This window comes from Carassius gibelio, chromosome A17, assembly GCF_023724105.1.
Source record: "Carassius gibelio isolate Cgi1373 ecotype wild population from Czech Republic chromosome A17, carGib1.2-hapl.c, whole genome shotgun sequence".
NCBI classification, from domain to species: domain Eukaryota; kingdom Metazoa; phylum Chordata; class Actinopteri; order Cypriniformes; family Cyprinidae; genus Carassius; species Carassius gibelio.
The window spans coordinates 6,189,678-6,208,471 of record NC_068387.1 but is presented as its reverse complement, the minus strand read 5'-3'; the positions used below and the strand labels follow the sequence as shown (position 1 = coordinate 6,208,471).

The window sequence follows — 18,794 nt, the reverse complement described above, 5'->3', positions numbered from 1 at the left end:
TGTTTATTTTCTGTAAAGCTACTTTAAAAAAAAATGTGTATAATAAAATATGCTATGCAAATAAATATGAATTGAATAAAACTTGATATTTTGTGTCTCCTCTCCATGTCAGTAGAAAAAAACATACTGTACCATGCATACTCCTTTCTGTTATTAACTGTAGCATACCCATGCAGCAAAAACAACAGCAAACACTGTCTTTTACCATGGTAACTTTAGCCTAAAATATGTTAAATTAAATCAATTCTCTTTTATTCTCATATTACCACAGCACATGAAAATATTCCCCTAAGGATTGGGAAACCACTGCTATGCCATCACACGTCATCATTTGAAAGTGAAAGTGAAGTGACATTCAGCCAAGTATGGTGACCCATACTCAGAATTTGTGCTCTGCATTTAACCCATCCGAAGTGCACACACACAGAGCAGTGAACACACACACTGTGAACACACACCCGGAGCAGTGGGCAGCCATTTATGCTGCGGCGCCCGGGGAGCAGTTGGGGGTTCGATGCCTTGCTCAAGGGCACCTAAGTCGTGATATTGAAGGTGGAGAGAGAACTGTCAAATTTGTCATCTAGCTCTTACAATACACACATATACTAGTGTGCTGGTGTGCATTAGAGCCTTTAATTATCGTTCTGTATTAATGAGCTGCTTACTGACACACATATCGGAAATCGCGCAGCTCACACATCAAGGAGAAAATAAACTTGTCAACGCTGCCTCACGACTTTTATTAAACACAGTTTAAATACTGAATTGCTAATTTATATTTTCCAGCAACGAGAGGATACAATCAGTGTTTTTAAATAAACTCACTCTAAAAAGATAAATGCACAGACGGGAATACACACAACTTCCATTTCTCTCTCTCTCTCTCTCTCTCTCTCTCTCACTTTCTCTCTCGAATAGGCAATATTTGAGAAAATGGTTTAGCGATTTCTAATTATTGGGGGTATTAGCCCCCATCAATGTCTACGGCAGTTATCGCCCTGATCATACATATGCTGTTGCACTATCATGCAGTTTGTAATGATATGACGTTAGCAAATATTAATGTTTTTTTGCTAAACTTTCTTTGAGTAACATGACTTTTAATATGAACTCACAATTGAATGTAACATAAAACAAATGATTACTTTTTGTTGAAATCGTTATTTATGCCAGAAAAGCTTACATTTATGTGTCTTTTTGTTCGCTGTAGCAGCCATGTTGCTGAGATAATTCATACGCCTTCGTTTGAAGTGTGGTCCTGAAGAATCTTCGTTTGAAGGGCTGTCTGGCCCTTCCCCTACACCTCCAGCCAAAAAAAGTGTAGTAGTAATACTACACTAGTAATACACAATGCAATAATATGAAATATTAAGATTCTGTATTACCAGACAGCAGCATAGTGTTGGCCCAGATCAGGCCCACATGTGGGCTGGATCTAGGCCAAAACTGCTTGCTGTCTGAGTTGAGTCTATATAAGGCTCAGGTGTGGCTCAGATTTGGGGATTCTGGTTTACTTAAGGCTGAGAATTGGCATCAATAATAAAACCTAAAAGGCCCATGTGTGGCCCTTGTCCTTAATCCAGTTCTGAGGCAATTCAGGGCCATTATTCTTGCAGCACTTGGGCCAAAGAAAATTTGCTATGTGGGTGCATGTCAGAATTAAAACCCTATTTTAGAACAATGCCACTTAGTCAGGTGTGCCAAAACTCGTATAAACATCAATGTGTCGAGGGGGGCGTGGTTCAGCGAGGCCTGCAGTGAGAGAGAGAGTTGGGAGATGAGCGATGAGTAAGTTGGTTAAATACAAATGAGTTGGTCCAGGCCGACTTGCTGGTGTTGTGGGGACCCGAACCATTTTATTGACAGGTGGGGACAATGATCCGGGTCCCAGATGACCCGCAGGCTGCCCCCGGTCAGGCTGGCTGGTACTAAATACCTGTGAGTATAAAAGGAGGTACCTATCAGGCTCTGGTGGATTCAGGTTGTAACCAGTCTTCTATCCACCAAAGCCTAAATCAATCTGAGGCATTGAATACAGGCCGTTTGGTTCCGGTGCGGCATGTACACGGGGACAAAATTATAGTCTGGAGGTTGCAGTTAACCCACACCTCTGACATCCGCTAATTCTGGGAACTAATTGGGGTACTTATGTGCGGATGTCTCTTGGGAAAATGACAAGCGAGGTGGAGGGGGTTGGTGCGTGCATTTGGGAGAGGCTGAACCGGGACCACAGGGATCTGTACCAGGGGAACAGAGTGAGATTGAGAGGCTGGTCCTCTCAGGTTGCAATGATTTTCCTCTGGAACAGTCACATGACAGTCACATGTCCGTTATATAGACGGTCAACCTCTCCAGCCTACTCGTACACTTTCCTATCCCTATTTTGCGACTATAAAAGACCGGTTGTATCGAGTGACCCAAGACGCTCAGACAAAGGAGGATACAACACAGCTGTTAGTTTCAAAAAGCCATTGGGAAATGTTTTTCCAGGCGGCTCATTGTAAGCCCATGCCGGGGTATTTAGGTCAAACAATTCACAGGTCTTCTCCAGAGCAGGTACAATCAACTTCACCAGGCAGCAGTCAGTCTCTCTCCACTCTCCTGCTCACTCCCGCCATTTTTATCTGGCCTCTCCATGCCAATCACTGGAATGAGACGCAGGTGTTCATCATTTGTATTTAACCCACTTACAAACCGCTCTTCTACCAAGTCTGCTTTTACTTTTAGTTTTGTTTTAGGACAACACATTCTCACTCCCAACTCATCACATATTGACGTTAAGTCAGGTCCCTTTGGTGTCACTTTGTTTTTCCAGGACAATGACCCGAAGCACACTGCTGCAAGCAGAGTGTATAAACTGTGTTAAGACGCTCTCAAAGATTATATTCAGAAAGTAGCAAAACCAACTACAAAGTCTAACTTAATTGCTGCCATAAATGAATTCTTGTTTGAGGAACGTACAGCAACATCATGTAACAAGAACATAAACAGACTGTTTAAAGTTCTTCCAGCTGTGGTGGAGCGTGAGGGTGGACAAATTGGAATGTAGCACATAGTACATTGGCAATCATTTACTTTTGGCATATTGTACATTGTGAATAAATATATAGGACAACTATATAATATATTTTTTTTTCGTGGTCGTTATGTTGTATTTTTTTTCCATTAAGCTGGAACCTGTCTGATTACTAGTCATTGTTTAGGGGCAAAGGAACAAAACGAAAAAATGGTAAAACCGGTTTGTGGTACAATAAATTCCACCTCACGTGCGAATAAAGGTGGGGAAACTTCGACAGGGTATGTTTAAATGTGAAAATTTTAAAAGTAAAATAATAATAATAATAATAATTTCAAAACTAAGATTTATTTAAAAGTAAAATGCCCTGACAAGCAATAAGAATCTTTATTCATCCGTTAAAACACTTAAATTTGAACTTTCATTTTACAAACACTTCTGTTTCAAAACGCTTAACTTTTGCTACTGTTATGTCTGTCGTTTAGACTACTCTGGCTACTTTTGAAAATGAGTAAGAAATAATTATTCAGATAAGTTTGGATAGGAGTAGGAAATTGTTAGAAAATGTAAATTGTTATTTGTATAGGCAATGATACTAAAACATAACTAAATGCTTTAATATATATTTAAAAAAAAAAAGACAAAAAAAGAAAAGTGGGTGTGCTTTCTGCCATCTCATAACAGCTTTCTGAAATGCTTCTCAAAACTGAACCAAAACTCTAATACTTGCCTCACTTGTCTTATGAGAAACGTCAAAAAGCTTGTGTAGCCTAGCCTACTCCTGTTTAAATACTGTACAGTATGAAACCAACGAACAGTTGTTAAACTTATCATACACATACACAGGGGCGGACTGGCCATCTGGAAGTTTTGGAAAAGTCCAGAACGGCCGTCGGCCTGCTGATTCATCATCAAACACAATTGAAAGAGTGAAGTGTTATGTAAGCTGGCTAACTTACTTTTAGTTTGGCTATTGGATAACTACCCTTACTAAATGAACCATGGTTGTACTATTAATACAAAAACAAAAAAACTTGTTTTTATAGTTATACCATGGTAACCAGAAATAAAAATATTTTTTGCCATATTTTACTACTATTTCGATAACCACAGTTTTACCACAAATATAAAGGTTAGACTATGGTAAGTATAGCTTAACCATGGTTAATTACTGGTTACCATGCTTTAACTATAGTAAATGTTTTGTTATTTTTGTTGTTTTTTTTGTAGTAAAACCATGGTTAATTTTTACCCTTTGAAAGGGTTCCGCTGTCATCTGTGCTATTTGCAGAGCACTTCTGTATTTCATTGTGTTTAATGTTTGCAGCTTATTTCTGTATTTGCAACACGTTTTTGTGTTTGGTTGTGTTGTGAGTATTTGCAGCACATGTGTTGTCAAAACTGATGAAGATGATTTCTTAATTTGCTGGTGCTTTTTCCATTTGCATGAGTTTTCTTAAATTGATCTCTCTAGGCCACCATATAGATGCTTTTATGCATATTAGCGTTTCCTGAAGTGTCATCCGTTCTATTACTTCATTACTTCTCTGAGGCATATTTGGAGTTTCTGCACGTGTGTCCTCCAGCTTCCAGTATAAATGAAAGTGACATTATAAGTGACGTGACATGACACAGCCAAGTATGGTGACCCATACTCATAATTTGTGCTCTGCATTTAACCCATCCAAAGTGCACACACACAGCAGTGAACACACTCTCTGAGCAGTGGACAGCCATTTATGCTGCAGTGCCCGAGGAGCAGTTGGGTGTTCGGTGCCTTGCTCAAGTATAGTTATTGCCGGCCAAAGACTCGAACCCACAACCTTAGGTTTAGGATTCATACTCTCTAACCATTAGGCCATGACTTCCCCACATAGTGTGCTCAATAATCCATCCTATTCGGGGTAAAACAAGGAAAAATAATACTTATCCCAAATAATATTTTCAAGTAGATATATGATAATCCACGTTTTTCTTAATGTTTTTTTTTTTTTTTTTTTTTACGCAAATCGTAAAAAAATACAATAAAAAATTAAAATTCTGATGTGCCAACCATCAGAACCAAACCAAAAACCATGGTTAAAAAATCAAGGAATGTATTGAACCTTGGACTAACTGCATTGTTGCATACCTAATTTACACCAGGAACTATAATGATAAAGATAACTATAACGGTCCAGAGCATCCAGAGCAATGTTTTTTTTTTCTTTTTAAGTGTGCTACATTTATGTCGTCTGACATTTTAAATGACTGAGCTCTTTAAATTATAATTTCTATATTTTTATAAAAGCTACTGAACAAAAACAATTGTTATATTTTTATGACAGGCTACGTGGACATAAACTCTCAGAAGGAGACGGATATATGACAGATAAAATATGTTACTAAATAAATACTCGATTGTGATAGAGAATAAGAAGCTGACATCTGATTTCTTCAAGTGATCACATTTACCATGTTTACTAGGCATATTTGTTTGCATTGCTTATATACATTTCTGCATTGTATGGTAATTATAATCCACATCAGATCAAATTATTTCAAACACTCACTGCTGACTGAAAGTGTGTTTTGAGCTCAACTTATATATAAAAAAAAAGAATTTAATGCTGGTGTTATACCTGTTAGCTTTATGAAATGATCCGTGGTACTGTAGCTCTCCAGACATGGAGAAACTCTGGCTTTGATCATAACCACTCCTCTAACCTCAGCTTCCTCAAAGGAAGCACCGGCGAGGCATGATCAAGTCCCGGAAGTGACAGTAGAAACGCGACTGGCCCTGGTATCCACTAGCCTTTGGTCCGACAGTGGAAAAGTGGCTAATGACTATCTCTTAGTGTTGAGACACAATTCTTTATTTCTATTATCATTAAATACAGTGACATCTACTGTGCAAATAATAAAAAAGTGCCACACTGTGCATAAACACAGCACCCGACGGGGACACAAGAGTTATAAACACCAGCACCACTACCTTTGCTCACTGCAACCGTGACATGCCAAGAGAGACTACACTGTACCACTAACAAACAATGTGCACAGTAAAAGCATAGTAAAGCAGGCAGGCAACCGGGGGTGAGGAAACAAAGGCACCCGGTGTGTTTCTAGCAACGAGGCTTGGATCCTATTAATAAACACTTCCAGATTTTCCAGCAGTCAACTCTCTTCGGCTAACACATGCCAGCTGGGCAAAGGGGATTGTATCTACAAGAACAGTGTATAGAGATACTGTATATTGTGCCGAGTTGCAAATTATTGACAGACCTCAGAGGAATGATGCCAATAATGTCCACAAAGCCACTATATACTTAACAAAACTCGTGAGCTGCCAGCAGAATGACAGAGGGAATGAAAGTAAGCTAAAGACAGCAAAAAAGGTCTGTAAAGTGTGGCCACAACCATGCTTTTTACATTACACACTGCACGTTGATCCCGTAAAATTGCCAGATCGCCTTCTGTGTGAACACAAACACATCCCCGGATTGATTCCAAACGTTTTCGACTCGTGCAATACACGTCACATCCTGATGTCACGTGTCATTATGGGACCTTTACGGATTGTGTGTGAACGCACGGACAGATTCCGGGAAATCACTGGCAGTGTGAATTAACCACAATCTAACGATCAGAGGACAATTGCCGGGACACACTACCTGGGTATTATCCAGAATCTCTGTGTGAAAGGGCCTTTAAATTTAATCATTTAGCAGACACTTCAATCCAAATCGATTTACAAATATGGATAATACAAGCAATCAAACCAACAAAAAAGCAATTATATGTAAGTGCTGTGACAAGTACTGGATAGTCTAATGCAGTACACATAGCAAGATACTGTATGTTTTGAAGCATGGCAACTGGTTTGAGCTGAATTAACCTAGTCCTTAGATGGTCATGATGAGCTTGTTTAAGCTACTTCTGAGCTGGTTATTAGCTGGTTATAAGCAGATGCTAGTTGATTAGGACCAGTACATTACCAGCTTAAACCAGCTCATGCTAGCTAAGGACAAACTAAAAACCAACTCAAATCAGCTGCCATGCGTCAAAACATTCCTAACCAGTATTTTTTTTTCTTCTCTCCAACAGGGGGTGACTAAAGTATGCACAGAAACATAAGAACATCCTTCAAATAATTTAGGTATTGTGATATTATATGGTAATATAATAGTACTTTGACATAAATATATTGTTACATTTACAAAAAGAAGAAGAAGAGCCAACTACAGATGTGCAGGTACGTTTGCCAGATGCTTTAATTATCAAAACCTGAAGTATTCTAAGCCAAGCCATGTAAGTAATACAGCACCTATGCAAACCAGACTTAAACATGAACATAAAAGGTGCAATTTAGAATACTTTTCACTTTATTTATTTTTATTTATTAAAACAACACACATTCACCTTATTTTGTTGCCAATATATGAGCATAATGATGTAAACATAAAAAATAAAATAAAAAAAATGTTATATGAGAATTATAGTGTATTTGGTCAGAGAAAATTAATAAACTTTCCCTTTGTAGAAAGAGAGAAACAGCGCCTTCTACTTGCCAACGAATATATCTATAGATATAAATATAAACAGAGGCTACTCTTTAAAACACCGGCAAAACACCCTTAATTAAATTGCACAACGAATGCAATAAAACTGTGAATATTAATCAGTGTATATAATCACATTTTGGAAACATAACTGTCATAAACGTAAGTGAAAGAATAACGTTCTTATCCACAAAAATAATTACTCATTGACTGCCATGATGGCTTCATGAACGCCACTTAAGTGTTACCTTAAATTTCACATATTATTCACAAAACCCTGCAGGGATTTGCAGCTGGCAAGCAAACCACAGCAGACCGCCTTTATCTACGACTACATAACATTTATATAACAGAATAAAGCTGCATCTAAAAGCCTGATGCTTGACGTGTTTTTATGTAAGGCTTATATCAAGAGAAGTGAAATTTGGACAGGTCCAAATAACCTCCAAAGATTTAAGTAATACTGAGAAATATGTAATGTCAGCAATGTCCCTGTAATGTCAGCAGAGCTATCGTAATCATTATACAGCTTGCACAAATCAACAGAGCTCATTTAGGCATCGTTACTTACCGTACATCTTCATCTTTGAGAAAAACACGTTAACCAAATTGTAATCCGTTTGCGCTGACACCTTCAGTTTAGTGCTCTAACTACAGACGTACCAGTAAGCAAACAGCGCGGAGATCTCATGTCTCACCATCAGTCAAAGCTCTACACACGCCTACTAAATATCTCTCTTAAAGGCACAGTTCCATCATCAAGCATGTCTATCTTGGATAGCCCAAACCAACTGGTATACTGTTTTGTGCGAGTAGGCTTATGTTCCAGTTGAATGATACTATAATTATTTTTGCTGCACTGATATATTATAGATAGAGCCAAATATAGCCAATTAGTCTCATTTGCTTTTGCAATATACCAGGCAAAATATCATGCAACATATTCAAACCAAACCGAAGAAGAGTGTCCTAATATCACACAGCATTCTTGTATGCATAATTCACATAGTTTTAATTATATGTGCATGTGCACCCTATTTAGGAAATACTGGAATTCATTAACATACATTTAATTATCAAATCTGAGGGTTATGATATCCTTGTGAATCTTACGTGGAGGTATCAGGAAGGTCCGTTTTAGATGCAAATTACTCAGAATTTACTTTAGTAAAGTTTCATGAATGAGGCCCATTTTATATTTGTTTACTGGTTCATTATGGACCCTGCCCTGCCAGTAAACAAATATCAAACAGGGCTGCTCAGTCATCATGGCCCTGTGATGTGGACACCACATGATATTCCGCCATGATTCCAATTCGAAGCAAACATATATGTTCCATTCAAGTCAAGTCACCTTTATTTATATAGCACTTTAATCAAAACACATTGCGTCAAAAGCAACTGAACAACATTCATTAAGAAAACAGTGTGTCAATAATGCAAAATGTTAGTTAAAGGCAGTTTATCATTGAATTCAGTGATGTCATCTCTGTTCAGTTAAATAGTGCCTGTGCATTTATTTGCAATCAAGTCAACGATATCGATGTAGGTGTAGTGACCCCAACTAAGCAAGCCAGAGGCGACAGCAGCAAGGAACCGAAACTCCATCGGTGATAGAATGGAGAAAAAAACCTTGGGAGAAACCAGGCTCAGTTGGGGGGCCAGTTCTCCTCTGACCATTCAAAGTGCACTGAAGTGTGCAAGACATCAATTTAAATTGTATTTATTTACCAAGGTATATGATGTCACAATTGTCCTTGTGCGAAGACGTTGCACAGTGCAAATCCGTGAATGAATGTTCTGAAGTGAAGTAAACTTCAACAGATTAGGGTTGGAGCTAAACTCTGCAGGAAAGTGCACCTCGAGGGCCAAAGTTGAGAACCCCCTCCTCTAGACTAGAGTATACTTGTATAATGATGATAGAACAGACAGGTGTCACGGTGCTGTGCTAAACAAGGCGCATGATGCAGGAGAAATACAATCAACAGTCTTTAATGGTAAATCCGCAGGGAAAACACAAGGAATCCAGGAGCTGGGGTATCACAAGGAGGAGAAAACAGGACATAAATACTAGAGACCAGTGGGGAACCATCAGGGCCCTCTAGGTCAGGCATGTCGAACTTAATTCCTGGAGGGCCTGAGCCACTTCAACCCTAATTAAACACACCTGATCCAAATAATCAAATCCTTCAGGCTTATTTGAAAACTACATGGATATGTGTGTTGGAGCAGGTGTTGTGCCAAAATCGGTGATCTATAGCGAAAACTGTGACAAGCGGTCGCTTTATAGCAACAGCAGATTCTTTCGTCGGATGCTGAACAGGAATGATCAGCATCAGAGGAGCTGAAAATGATGATGCTGTAAAATAAGTTTTATGTCTTATGTCTACTAGAGAAAACATCCTCCTCTTCTTTCTATTTTATAAAGCATATTTGTCAGACATAGTATGGTATGATAGATCAAAATTATAGTTAACCAAAATGTTACCCATTTTTAAGTCTATGTTCTTCAAAATCATTCAAGTGATGTAAAGATTTCTCCTTTTTCCTGTAAGTTTATTCTTGTTGTCTTTTGAGCAGCAGTCTCCATTACCATTAAAGAAAAAATAAAATAATGTGATTTAATTCTGTGAAGTAAATAAAAAATGATAATAATTGCTTCAAATTTTAAGTAGCCTACAATCAACTTAGCTGTAAAGTCATTTTAGCTTTAATTCGATTAAACTGACTTAAACTGTTTCTTAACACACCTCTGTCTAGATGAGACAAGGCATGTATTAGTGTTATTCCTCCTGGTCCTAACACAGAAAGTTTGTTGAAATTCTTTACACACAATGTGGATTTCGCCACCTTCGTGGAATGGGTGCTGAAGAATAATGGATCCCCGTTCAACGTCTGCCCCGCCGGCCAGCAAATAGATGCTGTGCAGGTAAACATCACTCCCCAATCTAAAGGGATGCACTGCGACAGATGCTAATGCTACATTCATTTAGCCTCCTTGTTAGTGCGTCCGCCTCCTATGCCATTAGACCTGGATTCGAGGCCCACGTGGAGCAAGTGCGAGGTGTGGCGGGGAGGACCCATGGGAGAGTGGTAACATTGGTGCTGTGACCTGAATGGGAGTGAGGTTTAGGGGGGCGAGTGTAACGGAGGCCAGCGAGTAGGTGCTGTGCAGGTAAACCTCACTCCCTGATCTCAAGAGATGCACTAGTGACAGACGCTAGTGGCTGTAGTCATTTAGCTTCCTTGTTAGTGCATCCGCCTCCCATGTTGGAGACCCTTTTTGAGGCCCACTCGGTGCAAGGTGATCCGTCATCCCGCTGCATGGAGTTACTGCCTGAGCCCACCGCAGACGGAGAGCCTGAGACAACCAAGAACCCCTCCTGAACCCCCACCCTCCATCAGCTGGGCTATCTCTGTCAGTGCAAGGGCGCACCGTTTTTGGGAGGGGGCAAACTGTTATAGTCAAGGACTTCCATTCATTTTACTTATCTTTATTTGGTCAGTTTCTGTTTCTTATTTAGTTAATTGATTACTCCCTACCTGTTTCCATTCCTCTCATTACTTTCCTTGTGTTTAAATACCCTATCTGTTTAGTTTCAGTTTGTCCGCTATTGTTCTATGTTATTGTATTGTATTTATTCTTTTAGCTTCAGTACCGCCGTTCATCTATAACTGCGAGAGTCTCAATTTTAGGGGCCTTTAAAACGGTCTAAAGTTACATGCGATATTGGTATACACTTTTCTATCGTCAGTAGCATTGGAAAAGAATGACTTACATTCATAAAAACAACTGTAATTGTTCATCTAGGTGTCGTGTCAGCTATAGTGCTTATTGTTTGATATTTATTAAAATAAACTGTAAATCATATGTAAATTATCTACTTGTTCACATGGGCTTAAACGCAAATTTGAAGCTCTATAGCATTTGAGGAGAAAGACTTGCAGTCATAAAACAATTTTAATGTATTCATTTAGGTGTCAGCTACAATTCACACCTTATACATTATATATATATATATACATATATATATATATATATATATATATATATATATATATATATATATATATATATATATATATATATATATATATATATATTAAAATAAATTCTAAATAATTTAGGTAAAAACTAGTCCCGTTTTCCACTTTCAGGCACATTCCCGGGGAAGTGTTTTTTTTTTTTTTTGTTTTTTTTTTGTTCCCTTATGAAAATTACCCATGGTTTTAAAAATAACACCACAAATGATCATTCTTGTAGCCATGGTAACTGCATATTAAACATGGTTTTGTTACTTCAAATAATAATTTACAAAGAAGTATTAATATACTGTAATATTTTGTTGTTGTTGTTGTTGCTATTAAAAACAGACCTAAGCCATCAATAGCCTTTAAAATGGCTTAAAATGCATTTTAAAAAACAACAACAATGAGGCAATAGTGATTGGTTTATAATAACACTGTTAAAATACATAATGTAGGCAAATACAAAATAAACAGTTTATGTACATGTTATTCCAAATGCCTGCAAAGGGAGCCAAATGCCATGTAATTGCTGCTGTTATACTTACAGGACAATCAAATCTTTGTTTAGGCTACTGACCTAACATTTAATTCAAATATTCACTTAATCTTTCATTTTTGGCCACCTTTTTGCTATAGATGACACATCATTTCTTAACAAAAAAACTTGCATATTACAACCCTTACAAAAATAAACCATGGTTTTATCATAGTAAAACTGCTTAATTTCCTTTTGCATGATTTCTGAATGCTTGAGACTATAAAATAAATTAGAGTCATAATAAAGTTATAGCCATAGGTAAATGTCGAAAGCTTACTGTAATTTGTAAATAATACTTTTTATTAATTTACTTTTTTATTTGATTAAAGTTCTATTTCACCCCTATACTAGGTGTTTTTTTTCCATCATAATATTTGAGGAAGGGGGACACAACAATACAATCCTGCTTAGGGCTTTTACAAACATGTCAGGTTCCACTTCCACTCACTCACAACGCATGCCCTCACCGGAATACTAATCACTTCCACCTGACCCTCATCACGATCCAATCACTTCAGCACTATAAAAACCACACACACGCACTCAGTCAGCGTCTAGTCTCGTTCGTGACAAGGTCTTACCTGTATGCTAACTCTAAAGACTAACTCTACCTCGACTTACCTCTCTCCAGCGTTTCCCCAAAGATCCAAGTCTCCATCGTGCGTGTGTGTGGTACACCTCCCTCCTCTGACGTCTTCACCCAGCTATCACGGATCCATTCATCACTACCATTTATCATTTTACCCAGCACTACCCCCTCCTCTGCTTGTGCCTTTGATAAACCAGAAATCTTTTTATTACTCCTCAGCCTCCCAGGTATTCTGTAACAGAAGACCAGACCCACACCGCTTGGCTCAAGCATTAGCCTCACGGACCCCTTTCAAGATCTGCTCGATGCACTCTGTAGGACACTCACAGCTCAACCCGCATCCCCAACACCAGCGAGCACTTCCGTCAATGATGCCAGCTCTTCCTCACCTTCCGTTCACGCCTGTCCCATCCCTAGCTGCTACCCCCCCTTCAGTGATGTCTTCTTCCCCAAATGGGCTTCCAAGCTGCCTCCACACCGGTCGTGGGACTGTGCCATCGATCTGCTGCCGGGTGAACCAGTGCCTAAAGAAAGGTTCTACCCCCTATCCATTCCGGAGGAGAAGGCCATGCAGGATTACATCAAGGAGGAGCTGGCCCAGGGTTACATTCGTCCATCTACCTCCCCTGCTGCTTCGAGCTTCTTCTTTGTGGAAAAGAAAGATGGAGGCTTGAGACTCTGTATTGATTATCGGGCACTCGACAACATAACCATCAAATTCAGATATCCACTTCCCCTCATCCCAGCTCCTACAACCTCATCCGGATACGTGAGGGGGATGAGTGGAAAACTGCCTTCATAACCCCTACTGGCCACTATGAGTATTGTGATGCCATATGGACTTGTTAACGCCCCCTCCGTCTTCCAGGATTTTATTCATGAGGTGCTCCGGGAGTTCCTCCATAAGTTCGTCCTCGTCTACATTGATGACATCCTCATATACTCCCGGAGCCTAGCAGAACATCGACGCCATGTTGCGGAGGTCCTGCAATGCCTGAGGGCCTTTCAGCTCTACCTCAAGGCCGAGAAATGCTCATTCCATCAGCCCTCAGTGCAGTTCCTTGGGTACAACATCAGCAGCAGTGGCGTCCAGATGGACGAGGGGAAGGTGAACGCCGTTAGAAATTGGCCCACTCCTACCACCATCCCATCCCATACCAGCCCTCTCACTAGTCTCATCCGAAACAAACCAAAATCACTCTCTTGGACTCCTGCCACCACAGAGGCCTTCAACACCCTCAAAGAGGCCTGTACGACTGCTCCTCTCCTGGTCCATCCTGATTCCGACCGACCCTTCGTCGTGGAAGTCGACGCCTCAATTACCAGAGTAGGAACGGTCCTATCTCAGCAACAGGGGAATACCAGTCGCCAGTGGAAGAATGGAGGCATTGGCTGGAGGGAGCCAAACACACCTTTTTGGTTCTCATGGATCACAAAATCTGGATTATCTTCAAGTTGCCAAGAGGTTAAACCCGAGACAAGCCCGCTGGGCGCTATTCTTCACCCGCTTCCACTTTACCATCTCTTATCGCCCAGGGATAAAGAACATGAAGGCTGATGCCCTGTCCCGGTGTCACACCCCGGAAGAGAATCTCGAAGAACCCAAAACCATTCTCCCAGAAAAGGTCATCATCTGCCCCATTATCTGGTCCACCGAGACCCTTCCTCCAACCGATCCTGCTACAAACACCTTGCCGGGTTGCCCACCAGGACATCAGTACATTCCCAGGACACGGCGCACTCCACTCATTGGGAAGTCATGGCCTAATGGATAGAGAGTCAGACTGGCAATCGAAAGGTTGTGAGTTCGAGTCTCGGGGCGGCAGGAATTGTAGGTGGGGGGAGTGCATGTACAGTTCTCTCTACACCTTCAATACCACGACTTAGGTGCCCTTGAGCAAGGCACTGAACCCCCAACTGCTACCCGGGCGCCCCAGCATAAATGGCTGCCCACTGCTCCGGGTGTGTGTGTGTGTGCGTGTGTGTGTGTGTGTGCGTGCGTGTGTGTGTGTGTGTGTGTGTGTGTGTGTGTGTGTGCTCACTGCTCTGTGTGTGTGCACTTCAGATGGGTTAAATGCAGAGCACAAATTCTGAGAATGGGTCACCATACTTGGCTGAATGTCACGTCACTTTCATTCACTCCGCTCACACATCTCCACTGGTCACCCGGGGGTCAATGAAACCCTTTCATTGCTTAAGGAACGCTTCTGGTGGCCCAACATGGCCTTGGATGTCAGAAGGTACGTGAACGGATGTAAAGACAGCGCCATCTCCAAGAGCCCATGCCATCTTCCATCAGGCAAGCTCCATTCTCTGCCCGTCCCCAATCTTCCGTGGTCACACCTAGGGATGGATTTCATTACTGATCTTCCTCCTTCAGATAATAATACCTGTATTCTTGTCATATTGGATAGATTTTCTAAATCATGTCGTCTTCTCCCCTGAAAGGTCTGCACACGGCCATGAAAACGGCCAAGTTATTATTTAACCATGTCTTCAGGTACTTCGGCATCCAAGAGGACATTGTCTCGGACAGAGGTCCTCAGTTCATCTCCCGGGTATGGAAGGCTTTCCACTCACTCCTAGGTGTGGCCATCAGCCTGTCCTCTGGATACCATCCCCAGTCGAACAGGCAGACGGAGAGGAAGGTCCAGGAGATTGGGCTCTTTCCCCGTACCTTCTGTCACGGCCACCAGAACTCCTGGAACTGGTTCCTAGGGTGGGCCATCGACTACTGGTTCCGGGAGAGCGAGAGGGTCTGGGACACGGCGCACCACCAACTCCAGCGGCCTTACGCAGACGCAAAATGACAGCCGACCTTCGCCGATCCGAGGCCCCACTTACCAGCCCGGTCAGAAGGTCTGGCTGTCCACCCGGGATATCCGCCTGCGCCTGCCCTGCTGCAAGCTAAGTCCCAGATTCATTGGCCCATTCACCATCCTTCAGCAGATCAATCCGGTCACTTACAAACTGCAATTACCTCCTGAGTACCGGATTTACCCCACTTTCCATGAGTCTCTCCTGAAACCTCACCATCCCTCTGTCTCTCCTTCCACAGAACCTGGCGAAACCGAAGCCCCCCTCCACTCCTCCTAGAAGACGGTGCTGCCTATGAAGTGAGAGACATCCTGGAGTCCCGGCGGCGTGGTGGACAACTGGAATATCTAGTGGACTGGGCAGGATATGGTCCGGAGGAACGTTCATGGGTCCCACACAACGACGTCCTGGATCCGAACTTACTTAACACCTTCCACTCCAATCATCCTGACCGACCAGCTCCCAGGGGAAGAGGACGTCCATTACGTCGTCGGGGTCCTCGGCCCTCAGTAGCGGGCTGTGTGTACTAATCACTTCCACCTGACCCTCATCACGATCCAATCACATCAGCACTATAAATACCACACACACGCACTCAGTCAGCGTCCGGTCTCGTTCGCGACAAGGACTTACTTGTATGCTAACTCTAAGGACAAACTCTACCTCTACTTACCTCTCTCCAGCGTTTCCCCGAAGATCCAAGTCTCCATCGTGTGTGTGTGTGGTACACCTACCAATGACTTAGGACTCTTGGGGGGTCACCTAAAATTTAATTATTAAAGGTTCTGAAGACTACCTTACTACTGTGTGTTGAAGGTGGGATAATGGTCTTGGGATGTTTTCCCTTGCCCTGCTGCAAATATCTAGATACTTACCCCTTGGATGTCCCCGCCATCGGGATGGCAGGGGTTGGTGGCAATCACCAACCCCTGCCATCCCACCCCTATAGGCACATAGAGTAAAATGAAATTCTGAAAAACTATCACTTCTTCTTTCTTTACTACTCCTTCCTCTTCTTCCTGAAAACAATATCACATGATGATTTGAGTAGCTCTTTTTGTAAAGTTCTAGGATGATTGGGGTAATTTTGTAGGGTAGGCCTAGTGCCTCTGCATAGAAAATGATAAACAAAGTACAAGCATATATAAATGCAATAGAAAAAAAATACATGTAAAATAAAGCAGTGCTTTTGGTTTATCAAGTAAATTAACTGTATTAAGTTACAGACATTGGATAATCAAATGTAAAATAACACTGCCTTCACTGTATACATTAAATATGGTTCATACAATTAATAACTAATACTGGAAATGACATGCATCTGTTTTCTTTCTCTGACTGCGTTTTCGGCGAAACTAGTTGAAACGGACACTTTGACTAATTTTTTCGAGTACATCGTAATTTTTCTTCTTGGTTCAAACACAAATTGATAAGAAAGACAAGGGAATTCAGTATTCACGAACTTCACGTGCTGTCTGCGACTGCGTGGCTCTGTGCGCTGACAGACAGACCAGTCTACATTTGGATGTTTAACATAAATATATAACCTACTGATACAGCAAAGACAACGTCGGCAGTATTGACAGCAAAGCAGAATTTTAAGTAGAATTTGATGAGAATTTGATGCAGTTGCAGATACCATAGAAAGTAAAAGAAACACTAGACGGGAGCCACCAAAAAGTGCGCTGTTTTTGCATCCCTGATATGTACAATTTCCCCCAACAACAGCCATGTTATCACATAAGCACAATTTACCCTTGAAAAAAGTCGGTGATCTTTCTTTTTCTCTCCTCTCCATGTGCGGGATTCCAAATTAAGAAAAATAATATTAGCTTCTTTACCAAGCTCTCATGCACATTCATGCTCAAATCACATTCACTTTAATCAACTCACAGACTTTAATTAAGTCCTGGTTTTCTTTCGAAATCACTGACTGGGAAGTAGATTGTTAAGCTAGCTTTGAATAACTAGTCTAGCTGCTAGGTCTGCTGTTAGCTGGCAGATCTTGGCTTCATACACATAAGTTACACAACTAGCATGTAACGTTGACAAACTTACTCCTCTAATCATTACACTGGGTATCTAGTTTATGCAACTTTTGATATAGGAACTCGAACTCCTCATATTTTACTGTAAGCAATTGTAACTGTAATGAGCTGATGGTATTTCAGCCATCTGTTCCATATTAATGAATCCTGACTCTTACACATTCTGCACTCAAAGACCAGAACGTGAGTAAACAAGGACCTTCGTTGTTTACATAATTCACCATTTTGGCCGCCCTGAAGTCGGCCACATCCTGCCTTGAGTGACAGTTATTTACGGCAAGAAATTCCAGAGTCACGTGGGCGAGCCTCAAAAGGGACATGAAACCCCCCCACACACGCACACACCTAAGCACACACGCAAAAGACCTTTTCTTTATGCTTTTTATGTAAGTCCTTAATAATATGTATTTTGACTATGTTGTGAGTACAATGGTTAATCCTTGTTATGCGAGGATTATAATTTTAATAGCTTATAAATTGGAAATGTTTCTCCTCATTTTAACTTTCTCAAATAGAGTCATGTTTTCTGTAACTCTACTCCTGACCCGGTCGTAAAACTTTATGATCCCACTGGGAGACAGGACAGAAATGCTATCTCTTACAAAAAGAATGGTAAAATGTACTCAGACGTAGTCTAAAAGTATATAGTATTGTTTTGTTGGTGCATTGAGATGTTTCCCATATAAATTGGGACTATCTGCAATTTATTAGCATGTATTAATCTTTAAATGTGTGTAATTCTGCATTTGAATGTAACTTTGTGTTTCTATCAGTTATATATGTACTGCTTGGTGTTTTTGGAATTTTCATGTTGGGACCCATCTATTCCCCTGTGTAAAATGTGTGCAAAATGTATTAATCTTGAATTACGAACTTGCTAGAATATCACTGCTGAAATCTGATAAGCCCCAAAGTTAGTAGGGTGGGTGTTTCCACAGAGACAAAGGAACTTTTCCCCGCTTCAGATCGTGGACGTTCATTGTTTGTTCACGCGAACAGAGGCGTGAACCATCCCAAGCCATAAGAGCCGACCGAACAAGGTCCACCCTCACTCTTCCTTCACACACGCTGCTAACCGGCTGTGACCCTTGTCGCTCCCGCGAGTCCCTCGGCGCGATCATTCTCATGGCTCCTTCGGAAGCTTTCGTTTTCGTTGTTTTGTTTTCTTTCCTTTACTAAGTTTATTCAACTATTCGCCTCTCCACACAAGGAAGAC

The 18,794-nt window shown here is 41.0% G+C and overlaps 1 protein-coding gene across 1 annotated transcript in view; it reads right to left on the bottom strand.

The window, feature by feature from the left end:
* Positions 1 to 8,271, bottom strand: part of daam2 (dishevelled associated activator of morphogenesis 2) — a 142,845-nt gene extending 134,574 nt beyond the window's left edge. The window contains exon 1 of the mRNA XM_052620012.1: positions 8,129 to 8,271. The gene's annotated coding sequence lies outside the window, so the exon portion shown is untranslated. The remainder of the gene's footprint in view (positions 1 to 8,128) is intronic.
* Positions 8,272 to 18,794: the final 10,523 nt, after the last annotated feature.